At 43.0% G+C, this 12,999-nt stretch overlaps 1 protein-coding gene and 1 pseudogene across 2 annotated transcripts in view; both read left to right on the forward strand.

Annotated features, from left to right (window-relative positions):
• The first annotated feature begins 1,304 nt into the window (after positions 1-1,304).
• Positions 1,305-12,999, forward strand: part of LOC117998376 (zinc finger protein 350-like) — an 18,087-nt gene continuing 6,392 nt past the window's right edge. For both annotated transcript variants that reach the window (XM_034987156.1, XM_034987154.1), the window contains exon 1: positions 1,305-1,569. The gene's annotated coding sequence lies outside the window, so the exon portion shown is untranslated. The remainder of the gene's footprint in view (positions 1,570-12,999) is intronic.
• LOC117998404 lies at positions 8,774-8,946 on the forward strand (annotated as a pseudogene).

Genomic DNA, 12,999 nt, shown 5'->3' on the forward strand with positions numbered 1-12,999 from the left:
AACCGCTTCCTGCAAGCAATTTTCACCACAAGCTTTCCGTGGGTGTCCGTTTACCGGATGTATTACTTTTTCTCTCCAGAAGTTCCTTCTCTGCTGCAGTATCCACACCTGAACTTCTATTGACTGTTTTGAAACTTCCTTTTTTAAAAAATACAGAGCGGAGGGCGCCTGGGTGGCTCAGTCGGTTAAGCGACTGTCTTCGGCTCAGGTCATGATCCTGGAGTCCCAGGATCGAGTCCCGCATCGGGCTCCCTGCTCAGCAGGGAGTCTGCTTCTCCCTCTGACCCTCCTCCCTCTCCTGCTCTCTGTCTCTCATTCTCTCTGTCTCAAATAAATAAATAAAATCTTAAAAAAAAAAAAAGGGAGGGAATTTTTTACACGAGAATTTCACCTCCTGCTTTTAAGAAAAAAAGGAAGATCCCTTCCTGCCCCAGCAACAAACGCACTAACCACCACTTGCAGGCACCACCTCCACGCTTGTTCTCCAATGAACTTTTGTTTAAAGCAACCCCGCCCCAATTTCCTCCCAAAAATAAAAGCTGACCTTCCTTTTCTCTCCCGACTTGCTTATGCACGCCATGCATGTCCCAAACTGCAATTCCTCTGTTTCTCCCAGAATAAACTCATTTTGCTAGTAAAATGACGGACTTGTGTTTTTAAGGTGGACAGCCCCTCCTCTTCTCCGGGTTCCTCTCACGCAGAAGGGGGATGTAGTAAGATGCCCGCCGCCTCCCACAAGAGCACATTACCCAGTGCGGGGTGCACTGGCTGCCTCAAGACAGGCCCTTTTTAGGGCGCCTGGGGGGCTCGGTTGGTTAAGCGACTGCCTTCGGCTCAGGTCGTGATCCTGGAGTCCCGGGATCGAGCCCCACATCGGGCTCCCTGCTCGGCAGGGAGTCTGCTTCTCCCTCTCCCACTCCCCGTTTGTGTTCCCTCTCTCGCTGTGTCTTTCTCTGTCAAATAAAAAATAAATAAATAAATACAGAGTGGATAATATACACCCTGACCTTGTTACTTCCTGTCCAGCCCGCGAAAACGATTTAGCCCACACCATTTTTGCCTCCAAGAGCTTGAGTCTCTGGAAATCTACCCATTTTCCGCAGCTGCCAACGTTGAGGATGAGACCTGAAGGGCTTTCCACGATCCCGGCCATCCCTGGCTTGTGGCCGCAAACCCGCCCCTTGGCCTTGTGTAACGTCAGGCGTCCCAACATGGCCGCCCCCACAGCCACAACGCGCGGGCGCGGACATATTGCCTCCCTGGAAGTACGGCGAGCGGTGGTTCACCGTCCCTCAGAGGCTTCAGGTCCTCCTCGGCCGCCGTCGGCTGACGTTCCGAGGAGGAGAAGCAGTTCGCGGAAGTGTTACGTTTAGACTCCCCTTTTGCTCTGGAGAAAATCAGGTCCCTGTGTGCTTTTATCCCTTGCAGATTTTTCTGGGCTTTATTTACTGTTTTGTCCCGTACGAGGTTTGTTTCTCACAGGATGGCGTGATGTCCACAGGGTGGAAGTGGCGCAGGGTGAGCCTGTGGAATTGGCGGGGATCGATTGGGCCGAGCGCCAAAGTAGAGGTATTTGAAAGGAACCAGCTGGGAGTCTGTGACTCACCTGTCTGTGGTTAGGGTACTTTGGGGGCGATTAAGACGGTGAAGGGTCTGTGGGGCTCAACCACTGTGTCCGCGCTGTCGAGAGGTTGGGGTTCTGCAGATCCGTCCGCTTGTCGGTGGTGCGGGCGATGTGCAGATGATCGCGGTGTCTGGTTCCGGTGGGAGATTGGATTTGGGGCCCAGTGATCGTGGGGCCCGGGTGGATGCTCATTACATCGGGGTGTCTGGCTCGGGTTTCGGATTAATAAGGGCGTGTGTAATCAGTGTCTGGTACAGAGAGATGCATGTGAGGGCTGAAGCTTTGGACGCCGAGGTGCCCGGGGCTGGAGTTTGGGTTGAGGTTGCATCCTCGGCTGTTGGGACAGAAGGCTGCAGAGCCCAGAACAGTAGTTCGAAACCCTCTGTTTTTTGGTTTTGTTTTTTTTTTTAAGATTTTATTTATTTATTTGAGAGAGAGAGAAAGAGAGCACATGAGGGAGGGGAGGGTCAGAGGGAGAAGCAGACCCCCCGCTGAGCAGGGAGCCCGATGTGGGACTCGATCCCGGGACTCCAGGATCATGACCTGAGCTGAAGGCAGTCGCTTAACCAACTGAGCCACCCAGGCGCCCCCCTTTTTTTTTTTTTTTTAAAGATTTTATTTATTTGACAGAGAAAGACACAGCGAGAGAGGGAACACAAACGGGGAGTGGGAGAGGGAGAAGCAGACTCCCTGCCGAGCAGGGAGCCCCATGCGGGACTCGATCCTGGGACTCCAGGATCATGACCTGAGCCGAAGGCAGTCGCTCAACCAACTGAGCCACCCAGGCGCCCCTAGTTCTATTTATTTTTGCTTCATGTATTTTTTATGGTCTTTTATTAGGTGTGCGAATACTTATAATTGTTATATATTCTTTTTTTTTTTAATTAAAGATTTTATTTATTTATTTGAGAGAGAGAGAAAGAGAGCACATGAGGGAGGGGAGGGTCAGAGGGAGAAGCAGACTCGCTGCTGAGCAGGGAGTCCGATGCGGGACTCGATCCCGGGACTCCAGGATCATGACCTGAGCCGAAGGCAGTCGCTTAACCAACTGAGCCACCCAGGCGCCCCTTTTGGTTTTGTTTTTTTTTAAAGATTTATTTATTTATTTATTTGAGAGAGCGAGAATGAGAGAGAGAGTATACGAGAGGGGGGAGGGTTAGAGGGAGAAGCAGACTCCCCGCTGAGCAGGGAGCCCGATGCGGGACTTGACCCCGGGACTCCAGGATCATGACCTGAGCCGAAGGCAGTCGCTTAACCGACTGAGCCACCCAGGCGCCCCTTTTGGTTTGTTTTTAAAAGTCTTTTGTCCAGGGGTTAACTGCAGACCGAGGGACTAAACCGCCACCCCTCTCCCCCGTCTGTTAAGCGTCGTCTATGGCAGCTTCCCCGCGGAAAAGGAAGAACTGAGTCCTTGTGCCAGGGGTCTTAAAGTTGAAAATGTGTAATATCTATCCCTTTGCAGAAAATGTTTGTCAACGCCTGCACTCACCTCTTAACACACAGAAGCGGCGAACACCGGTGCTTCCTTGCCTGATAGACATTCACACTTTATTCTTTGCTCACAGAATCTCCATTTTGTTTCGTATCCGTCCCTCTTGTAAGGTGACCTATATCTCGGTTTATTAGTAAGTACTGGTTGGTCTTAGTCATTGATGGTGGTTCCAGTTCCCATTGCTGATGACTGAATTTCTGTGAAATGAGCTTAGGATATTATATGGTGCAGTTCTACCCAGCTATATGCGAAAATCTGCTTAGTGGTTTCTGGAGGAGCATTTCCTCTTATATTAGTTAATTCCTTGAATCTCTTTCTCCGTGTCCATGATGATATTGTCTGAGTATAACCTTAATTTTCATTCCAGTTGCCAATGTTTACAGTTTATTCTTATCTCAGTGTATTGGGTCCACTGAGCAATTAGGTGGTAGTGGACATACCTATGTGTCCAGTTGCTTACCCATAAAATTCACCTGCTATATTGTCTGGAGTTAACATGTTTCCGGGAGGTTTAGATCATAAAATGATTTCATCCAGCATTTCAAACTTAGTGACCCAAAAATGTTCATAGTATTTTTTTCAAGACGAAAAAATGTCTATTTTACCTGAGTTTTCCGTTTCACTACAAATGGGTATGTTTTATTGGTATTTTTATTTTTTGTGTCTTTATTTTTTTAATTTAATTTTATAATGTTATGTTACTCACCATACAATACATTGTTCGTTTTTGATGTGCTGATCCATGATCCATTGTTTTCGTATAACACCCAGTGCTCCATGCAGTACTTGCCCTCCTTAATACCCATCACCGGGCTAACCCATCCCCCCACGCCCCTCCCCTCTAACACCCTCTGTTTCTCAGAGTCGGTAGTCTCTCATGGTGCATCTCTCCCTCCCATTTCCCACCCTTCATTTTTCCCTTCCTTCTCCTAATGTCCTCCATGCTATTCCTTATGTTCCACAAATAAGTGAAACCATATGATAATTGACTTTCTCTGCTTGACTTATTTCATTTAGCATAATCTCCTCCAGTCCCATCCATGTTGATGCAAAAGTTGGGTATTCATTCTTTCTGATGGCTGAGTAATATTCCATTGTATATATGGACCATATCTTCTTCTTTTTTTTTTTTAAGATTTTATTTATTTATTTGACAGAGACAGAGACAGTGAGAGCAGGAACACAAGCAGGGGGAGTGGGAGAGGGAGAAGCAGGCTCCCCTCTGAGCAGGGAGCCCCATGTAGGACTTGATCCCAGGACTCTGGGATCATGACCTGAGCTGAAGGCAGCCACCTAACAACTGAGCCACCCAGGCGCCCTGGACCATATCTTCTTTATCCATTCATCTGTTTAAGGGCATCTCGGCTTTTTCCACAGTTTGGCTATTGCAGACATTGCTGCTATGAACATTGGGGTGCATATGGCCCTTTTCATTACATCTGTGTCTTTGGGGTAAATACCCAGTAGTGCAATTGCTAGGTCATAGGGTAGCTCTATTTTTAATTTTCTGAGGCACCTCCACACTGTTTTCCAAAGTGGCTGTACCAACATGCATTCCCACCAACTGTAAGAGGGTTCCCCTTTCTCCACGAACTCTCCAACATTTGTGGTTTCTTGCCTTGTTAATTTTTGCCATTCTAACTGGTGTAAGGTGGTATCTCAGTGTGGTTTTAATTTGAATTTCCCTAATGCCTAATGATGATGAACATTTTGTCATGTGTCTGTTAGCTATTTGTATGTCTTCTTTGGAGAAGTGTCTGTTCATGTCTTCTGCCCATTTTTTCACTTGATTATTTGTGTTTTGGATGTTGAGTTTGAGAAGTTCTTTATAGATCATTGATACCAGCCATTTATCCATACTGTCAATTGCAAAATATCTTCTCCCATTCTGTGGGTTGCCTCTTTGTTTTGTTGACGGTTTCCTTTGCTGTGCAAAAGCTTTTTATCTTGATGAAGTCCCAAAAGTTCATTTTTGCTTTTGTTTCACTTGCCTTTGGAGATATATCTTGAAAGAAGTTGCTGTGGCCGAGGTCGAAGAGGTTACTGCCTATGTTCTCCTCTAGGATTTTGATGGATTCCTGTCTCACATTGAGGTCTTTCATCCATTTTGAGTTTATCTTTGTGTAGGGTGTTAGAGAATGGTCGAGTTTCATTCTTCTGCATGTGGCTGTCCAATTTTCCCGGCACCATTTATTGAAGAGACTGTCTTTTTTCCATTGTATATTTTTTCCTGTTTTGTTGAAGATTATTTGACCATAGAGTTGAGGGTCCATATCTGGGCTCTCTATTCTGTTCCATTGGTCTGTATGTCTGTTTTTGTGCCAGTATCATGCTGTCTTGGTGATCACTGCTTTGTAATATAGCTTGAAAGCGGGCAATGTGATGCCCCCAGCTTTGTTTTTCTTTTTCAACATTTCCTTGGTGATTCGGGGTCTTTTCTGATTCCATACAAATTTTAGGATTGTTTGTTCCAGCACTTTGAAAAATGTCATTGGAATTTTGATCGGGATGGCATTGAAGGTATAGATTGCTCTGGGTAGCATAGACATTTTAACAATGTTTATTCTTCTGATCCATGAGCATGGAATATTCTTCCATCTTTTTGTGTCTTCCTCAATTTCTTTCATGAGTGTTTTGTAGTTTCTAGAGTATAGATCCTTTACCTCTTTGGTTAGGTTTATTCCGAGGTATCTTATGGTTTTTGGTGCTATTGTAAATGGAATCGTTTCTCTAATTTCTCTTTCTACAGTTGCGTTGTTCATGTATAAGAAAGCAACTGATTTCTGTGCATTGATTTTGTATCCTGCCACATTACTGAATTGCTGTATAAGTTCTAGTAATTTGGGGGTGGAGTCTTTTGGGTTTTCCACATAAAGTATCATGTCGTCTGCGAAAGGAGAGAGTTTGATTTCTTCTTTGCCAATTTGAATACCTTTTATTTCTTTTTGTTGTCTGATTGCTGTTGCTAGGACTTCTAGTACTATGTTGAACAATAGTGGTGAGAGTGGGCATCCTTGACGTGTTCCTGATCTTAAGGGAAAGGCTCTCAGCTTTTCCCCATTGAGGATGATATTTGCTGTGGGTTTTTCATAGATGGACTTTATGAACTTGAGGAATGTTCCCTCTATCCCTATACTCTGAAGAGTTTTAATCTGGAAAGGATGCTGTATTTTGTCAAATGCTTTTTCTGCATCAATTGAGAGGACCACATGGTTCTTCTCTCACCTCTTATTAATGTGTTCTATCACATTGATTGATTTGCCAATGTTGAACCACCCTTGCATCCTGGGGATAAATCCCACTTGGTCGTGGTGGATGATCCTTTTAATGTATTGTTGGATCCTATTAGCTAGAATTTTCTTGAGAATTTTGGAATCCATATTCATCAGGGATATCGGTGTGAAATTCTCCTTTTTGATGGGGTCTTTGCCTGGTGTGGGGATTAAGGTAATGCTGGCCCCATAAAATGAGTCTGGAAGCTTTCTTTCTGTTTCTATTTTTTGAAACAGCTTCAGGAGAATAGGCATTATTTCTTCTTTGAATGTTTGGTAGAATTCACTGGGGAATCCATCAGGCCCTGGACTCTTGTTTATTGGGAGGTTTTTGATCACTGCTTCAATCTCCTTACTGGTTATTGGTCTATTCAGGTTGTCAATTTCTTCCTGTTTCAGTCTTGGCAGTTTATACGTTTCCAGGAAGACATCCATTTCTTCCACATTGATTAATTTATTGGCATATAGTTGTTGATAATAATTTCTAATAATTGTTTCTATTTCCTTGGCGTTAGTCGTGATCTCTCCCCTTTCATTCATAATTTTATTAATTTGGGTCCTTTCTCTTTTCTTCTGGCTAATTCTGGCCAGTGGTTTATTGATCTTATTAATTCTTTCAAAGAACCAGCTTCTAGTTTCGTTGATCTGATCTACTGTGTTTTGGGTTTCTAATTCATTGATCTCTGCTCTAATCTTAATTATTTCTTTTCTATTGCATGGCTTAGGCATTGTTTATTACTTTTTCTCTAGTTCTTTAAGGTATAAAGTTAGTTGGTGAATTTGGGATATTTCTAATTTTTTGAGTGAGGCTTGGATGGCTATATATATATATATCCCCCTTAGGACCGCCTTTGCAGTATCCCATAGGTTTTGGACCGATGTGTTTTCGTTCTCATTGGTTTGCATGAATTGTTTAAGTTCTTCTTTGCTTTCCTGGTTGACCCAAACATTCTTGAGCAGAGTGGTCTTTAGCTTCCAAGTGTTTGAATTTCTGCCAAATTTTTTCTTGTGATTGAGTTCCAGTTTTAAAGCATTATGGTCTGAGGATATGCAGAAAATAATCTCAATCTTTTGGTTGAGACTTGATTTGTGATCCAGTATGTGGTCGATTCTGGAGAAAGTTCCGTGTGCGCTCGAGAAGAATAAGTATTCTATTGTTTTAGGGTGGAATGCTCTGTCTATATTTCTGAGGTCCATCTGGTCCAGTGTGTCATTCAAAGCTCTTGTTTCTTTGTTGATTTTCTGCTTAGATGATCTGTCTGTTGGTGAGAGTGCAGTATTGAGGTCTCCTACAATTAACGTATTATTATCAATATGACTCTTTATTTTGGTTAACAGTTGGCTTATGTAGTTGGCTGCTCCCATGTTGGAGGCGTAGATATTTACAATTGTTAGATCTTCTTGTTGGATAGACCCTTTAAGAATGATATAGTGTCCTTCTGTGTCTCTAACTACAGTCTTTAGCTTAAAATCTAATTTGTCTGATATAAGAATTGCTACCCCAGCTTTCTTTTGAGGTCTGCTGGCATGGAAGATGGATCTCCATCCCTTCACTTTCAGTCTGGATATATCTTTAGGTTCAAAATGAGTCTCTTGTAGACAGCATATGGATGGGTCCTGTCTTTTTATCCAGTCTGCAACCCTGTGCCATTTTATGGGAGCCTTTAGGCCATTCACATTGAGAGTGATTATTGAAAGATTTGAATTTATTGTCATCACGTTGCCTGTGAAGCCCTTGTTTCTGTAGATTGTCTCTGTAAATTTATGTTCTATATGACTCTTGAGGTCTTTCTCCTTGTATTGAACACTGCTTAATATTTCTTGCAGGGCTGGCTTAGTGGTCACATATTCTTTCAGTTTCTGCTGGTCTTGGAAGCTCTGCATCTCTCCATCCATTCTAAATGACAGCCTTGCCGGATAAAGTATTCTTGGCTGCATGTTCTTCTCATTTATTACCTGGAATATGTCTTGCCAGCCCTTTCTGGCTTGCCAGGTCTCTGTGGATAGGTCTGATGTTATTTTGATGTTCCTCCCTCCATACATAAGTAATCTCTTCCCCCTAACTGCCCTTAGGATGGTTTCCTTGATTCTAAGATTTGCAAGTTTTACTATTACATGCTGGGGCATTGGCCTGTTTTCCTTGATCTTGGGAGGGGTCTTCTTTGCTTCTAAGACACCAATGTTTGTCATTCCCCAGATTAGGGAAGTTCTCAGCTATGATTTCCTCAAATATATCTTCTAGTCCTCTCTCTGTCTCCACCCCCTCAAGGATCCCAGTAATTCTGACATTGGAACGTTTCATGGTGTCACTTATTTCTCTGATTCTGTTTTCATGGATTTTGAGTTGTTTCTCCCTGGCCTCCTCTTTATCCTTCTTTTCTATCAATCGCTTCTCAGCCTTTTGGCTAAGATCAAGTGTAGTATCCTTTTCTATCAATTGGTCTTCTAGATCACTAATTCGTTCTTCTGACTCACTTACTCTAGTTGTTAGATTATCTAGATTAGATTAGATTGGATCTCATTGATAGCATTTTTAAGTTCTGCCAGTTCAGCTTTCATTTCTGCCCTTAGACACTATGTTGCCATTAACCGATTTCTCCATTCTAGCTATTGTCTTCACAACTGCTATCCTGAATTCCATTTCTGACATCTTGGTTATATCTGTATCCATCTGTAAATCTGTGGCAGAAGTCACAGTCTCTGAGTCTTTCCTATTTGGGGGGTTCCTCCTGCTAGTCATTCTGTTGAGGGGTGGTTGAGGGAATGTACAGAGTCCATCTTATTGACCACAACCCAAGCAAGATGCACCTGTTTTCTAGGGACCTTAGGGTTGTTGGCCTCTTGTTCTCCCAGCCTGTCTTCTGGGGAAGGGGCCTGTTGCGCTGTTACTCAGGCAACTCTGTTTGGGTGGAGTTGCCCTGCCTTCTGTGCGTATGTGTGTGTGTGTGGGGGAGGATTGGCTCAGTGAAAACCGGTTTTGGGGGGCTTTTGTTCTCTGGTGGCTTTCCCTGGTGGCTTTCCATGTCTCTTCTGAGAGTCAGAGCAGAAGAGATCATTTCCAGTCCTCTGCCTCAGAACAGAGAGATTGCAGTCTGTTCTTTAGTGAGCTTTCCAGGCCACACTATCTCTGTTTCTGTCTGTGCTGCTATAAACTGCAGCATTCTGGGTTGTGTGCCTCTCAGCAGGACTCCCAGTCCTCGCCTCCAGATTGGGGCTCGGGGGCACATCTCTGCCCTTTGTGCTTCTAAAACTGCCAGCTGCCCCCCAGTGTGCACGCGGGGTCCCACTGCTCCCGTTTCAGTCTGGGGGGCTGCCCTAAAGTCCTTTCCCTGCCGCTATTGGTCTGCGAGTCTGTGCCCCGTCCACAGCGTAGGAGGCTTTTGGGAACTGGGGGTGCAGGATCCCCATGGCTCCCTCCCTGCTTCATACCTTGAAACCAACCGCCTGTGATACTCTGTAGAGATCCAGATATATCTTCTTACATCTCAGGCTGATTTTCTGGGTGTTCAGAGTGGTCTGGTAGATACCCAGCTCAAATCCGGGGACTGGTTGGAGTAGGTCCCTTACTCCTCCACCATCTTTTCCTCCCCCTTACTGGTATTTTTAAAGAACAGGCTTTTGGAGTTGTTGAGCACTTCTGTTTATTGTTAATTTAAAAGATCTAGAAGTTGATCTGTATAAAAGTAATGTATATTTACATAAAGCCATCATTGCCCAGGTCAAGAAACAGAATGCTGCCAGCACCCAGTGATGTGCTGTGAGCCTCTTCCCAATTATATTGCATCCTCACACCCAAAGGTAATTACCATCCTGCTGTTGATATCAAGCACTTTAAGGCTTTTCTTTATAGTTTTATCATATTAAAAAATCATTCCTAATCATATTTTATTTAGTTGTGCCTATTTCTGTGTGTCATTGTAATTATACTTCATGCATCTTTAAATGTGAGGCTGCTTTTCCTCAATATTTTTAAGAATGATTCATGTTTTTGCACATAGGTGTATTTGTTTTTGCTATGCAATAAGAGTCAGGCATATTCTGTGAAAGTCTCTCACTTATGCTCCTATGTTTTTGTAGTACAATCCTTTAAAAACATGGAAAGCATTCTTAGCTTGCAAGCTGGATAGAAGTTGTAGTTTCTGGGGTGCCTGGGTGGCTCAGTCATTAAGCGTCTGCCTTCAGCGCAGGTTATGATCCCAGGGTCCTGGGATTGAGCCCTGCATCAGGCTCCCTGCTCGGCGGGAAGCCTGCTTCTCCCTCTCCCAATCCCCCTGCTTGTGTTCCCTCTCTCACTGTGTCTCTCTCTGTCAAATAAAAAAAAAAAAAAGATTAAAAAAAAAAAAGAAGTTGTAGTTTCTACATAGCATTCCATGGTTTGAGTATTTGGCAGGTTTTCCTATTAATTAAACATATTGTTTGCAGTTTGGATTGTTAGGAATAATGCTGCTGTGAAAATTCTTGTCTGTTTTCTGGTTCAAATGTGCCCTTATTTTGATGTGAAGGGTGGTATAGCTTAGATGTATATCTCAGAGTGAAATTGCTGTATCTCAGGGTGTGTTTAGCCTCAGCTGAAATAGGCGATGCCAGAATGTTTTACAGAGTGGTTGTACCATTTATAGTTCTTCCAGTAGAATATCATTTGCTTTATAGTATAGTTTATGGAGCATGTTAAATATCTTTCCATACCCCCCCCCAAAAAAATCTTTCCATACCCTAATATTGTTGAGAGATTTTCCTATATTCTTAAAGATTTATTGATTTGTATCTTTCTTTTTTTTTTTTTTAAGATTTTATTTATTTATTTGACAGAGAGAGACAGCGAAAGAGGGAACACAAGCAAGGGGAGTGGGAGAGGGAAAAGCAGGCTTCCCGCTGAGCAGGGAGCCTGATGTGGGGCTCAATCCCAGGACCCTGGGACCATGACCTGAGCTGAAGGCAGACGCTTAACAACTGAGCCACCCAGGTGCCCCTGATTTGCATCTTTCATTAACATTGATAGCCGTCCCCTACAGTGATTTTTGTATGTGTTGTGAGGTGGGGTTCAGCCATCTCCTTGTCCCCCCACCCCCAGCTTGGATATCTGATTGTCCCTGCATCATTTTTTTTAAAAGACAACCTTAGGGGCGCCTGGGTGGCTCAGTCGGTTAAGCATCTGACTTCGGCTCAGGACCCCAAGATCATGACCTGAGCTGAAGGCAGACGCTTAACCGACTGAGCCACTCAGGCACCCCGGAGACATGACATCTATAAAATGCTTGGTTTTCTGAGTCATTGTCATAGTCCATCTTACTATTTATTTAAGTCTTACGATTTCAATATTTCTTCCTACTTACCAGATACTTTTGATGTTCTTCAAAAGAATGCTGTTGATTGGGCGCCTGGGTGGCTCAGTTGGTTAAGCGACTGCCTTTGGCTCACGTCATGATCCTGGAGTCCCAGGATCGAGTCCCACATCGGGCTCCCTGCTCGGCAGGGAGTCTGCTTCTCCCTCTGACCCTCTCATGCTCTCTCTGTCTCATTCTCTCTCTCAAATAAATAAATAAAATCTTTAAAAAAAAAAAAAGAATGCTGTTGATAGATTTTGTCTGTTGATAGGCTGTTCTGTCAGTTACTGGGAGAGGTGTTTTGAAGTCTTCTATTGGAATGATTGATTTATGCTTGTTTTTTGGTCCATTTTTGTTATATACATTTCAAGGCTAATTGTTAAGTGAATAAAAATTGCCAATTTTTATAATATGGTGAATTGAACCTCTCAACCTGTTTCTCTTTCTCTGTAGAGAAATAATGGGCTTTCTGGTCCATTTTGTCTGAGAATATAGTTACACAGATTGTGTATGGTTACTCTTCCATGGTATATCTTTTTCTGATCTTTTGTTCTTGAGCTTTCCATATCATCGTTTCAGACATGTAACCCATAATAGCATGTTATTAGGTTTTAAATTTTAGTCCAGTCGGACTATCTTGAGACGTTTGTGTTTAATTTACTGAAATCCTTGTTTTGTTTATACTTCATATAATTCTTAGTATGTTTTGTTTAAAAACAGTCATCAAAGTGCATTGTAGTTACCCCACTTGGTCTCAGTTCCTTATTCTTTACTTTTTTTTTGCCTTGTTTTGGATGAATTTCTTGTCATTATATTTCCCCGTTCTGTTAGCATGAAAATTATGTACATTAAGACAGTTGTTAGTTTTCATCATGACACTAGAGATAACATACAGCATGGAACCTTCCTTTGTCAAATTCTTATATTAATTAGTACTTTTACACTCTTCTCCAATGATACAGGACTCTGAGAACACTTCAGTTTCATTTACCACTCTCTAATTTATTTACAATATTCTGTACTTACGTCTTTATCCATTTAAAACTTCCTAAGATATTATGAGGCAATAATACATAACTTGTAAGACAATGCCTCTTATTAGCCCAGTATATTGGTTTTCAAACTGAAGAGCTTGTACTCACAGACTGTTCAGAAGCTTTGAAGAGTTACCTGAGCACTCATGGCTTAAAGGAAAACACTGCCCCGATCCTCTCTTTCTGTGTGGTCTGTTTTATAAAACTGGTCTGTGTGAGATTCCCCTTCTCCTGAGGCATGGTGCTGGGGTAG

Source organism: Mirounga leonina, unplaced genomic scaffold, assembly GCF_011800145.1.
Source record: "Mirounga leonina isolate KUSES-001 unplaced genomic scaffold, KU_Mleo_1.0 Mir_376, whole genome shotgun sequence".
Lineage (NCBI taxonomy): Eukaryota > Metazoa > Chordata > Mammalia > Carnivora > Phocidae > Mirounga > Mirounga leonina.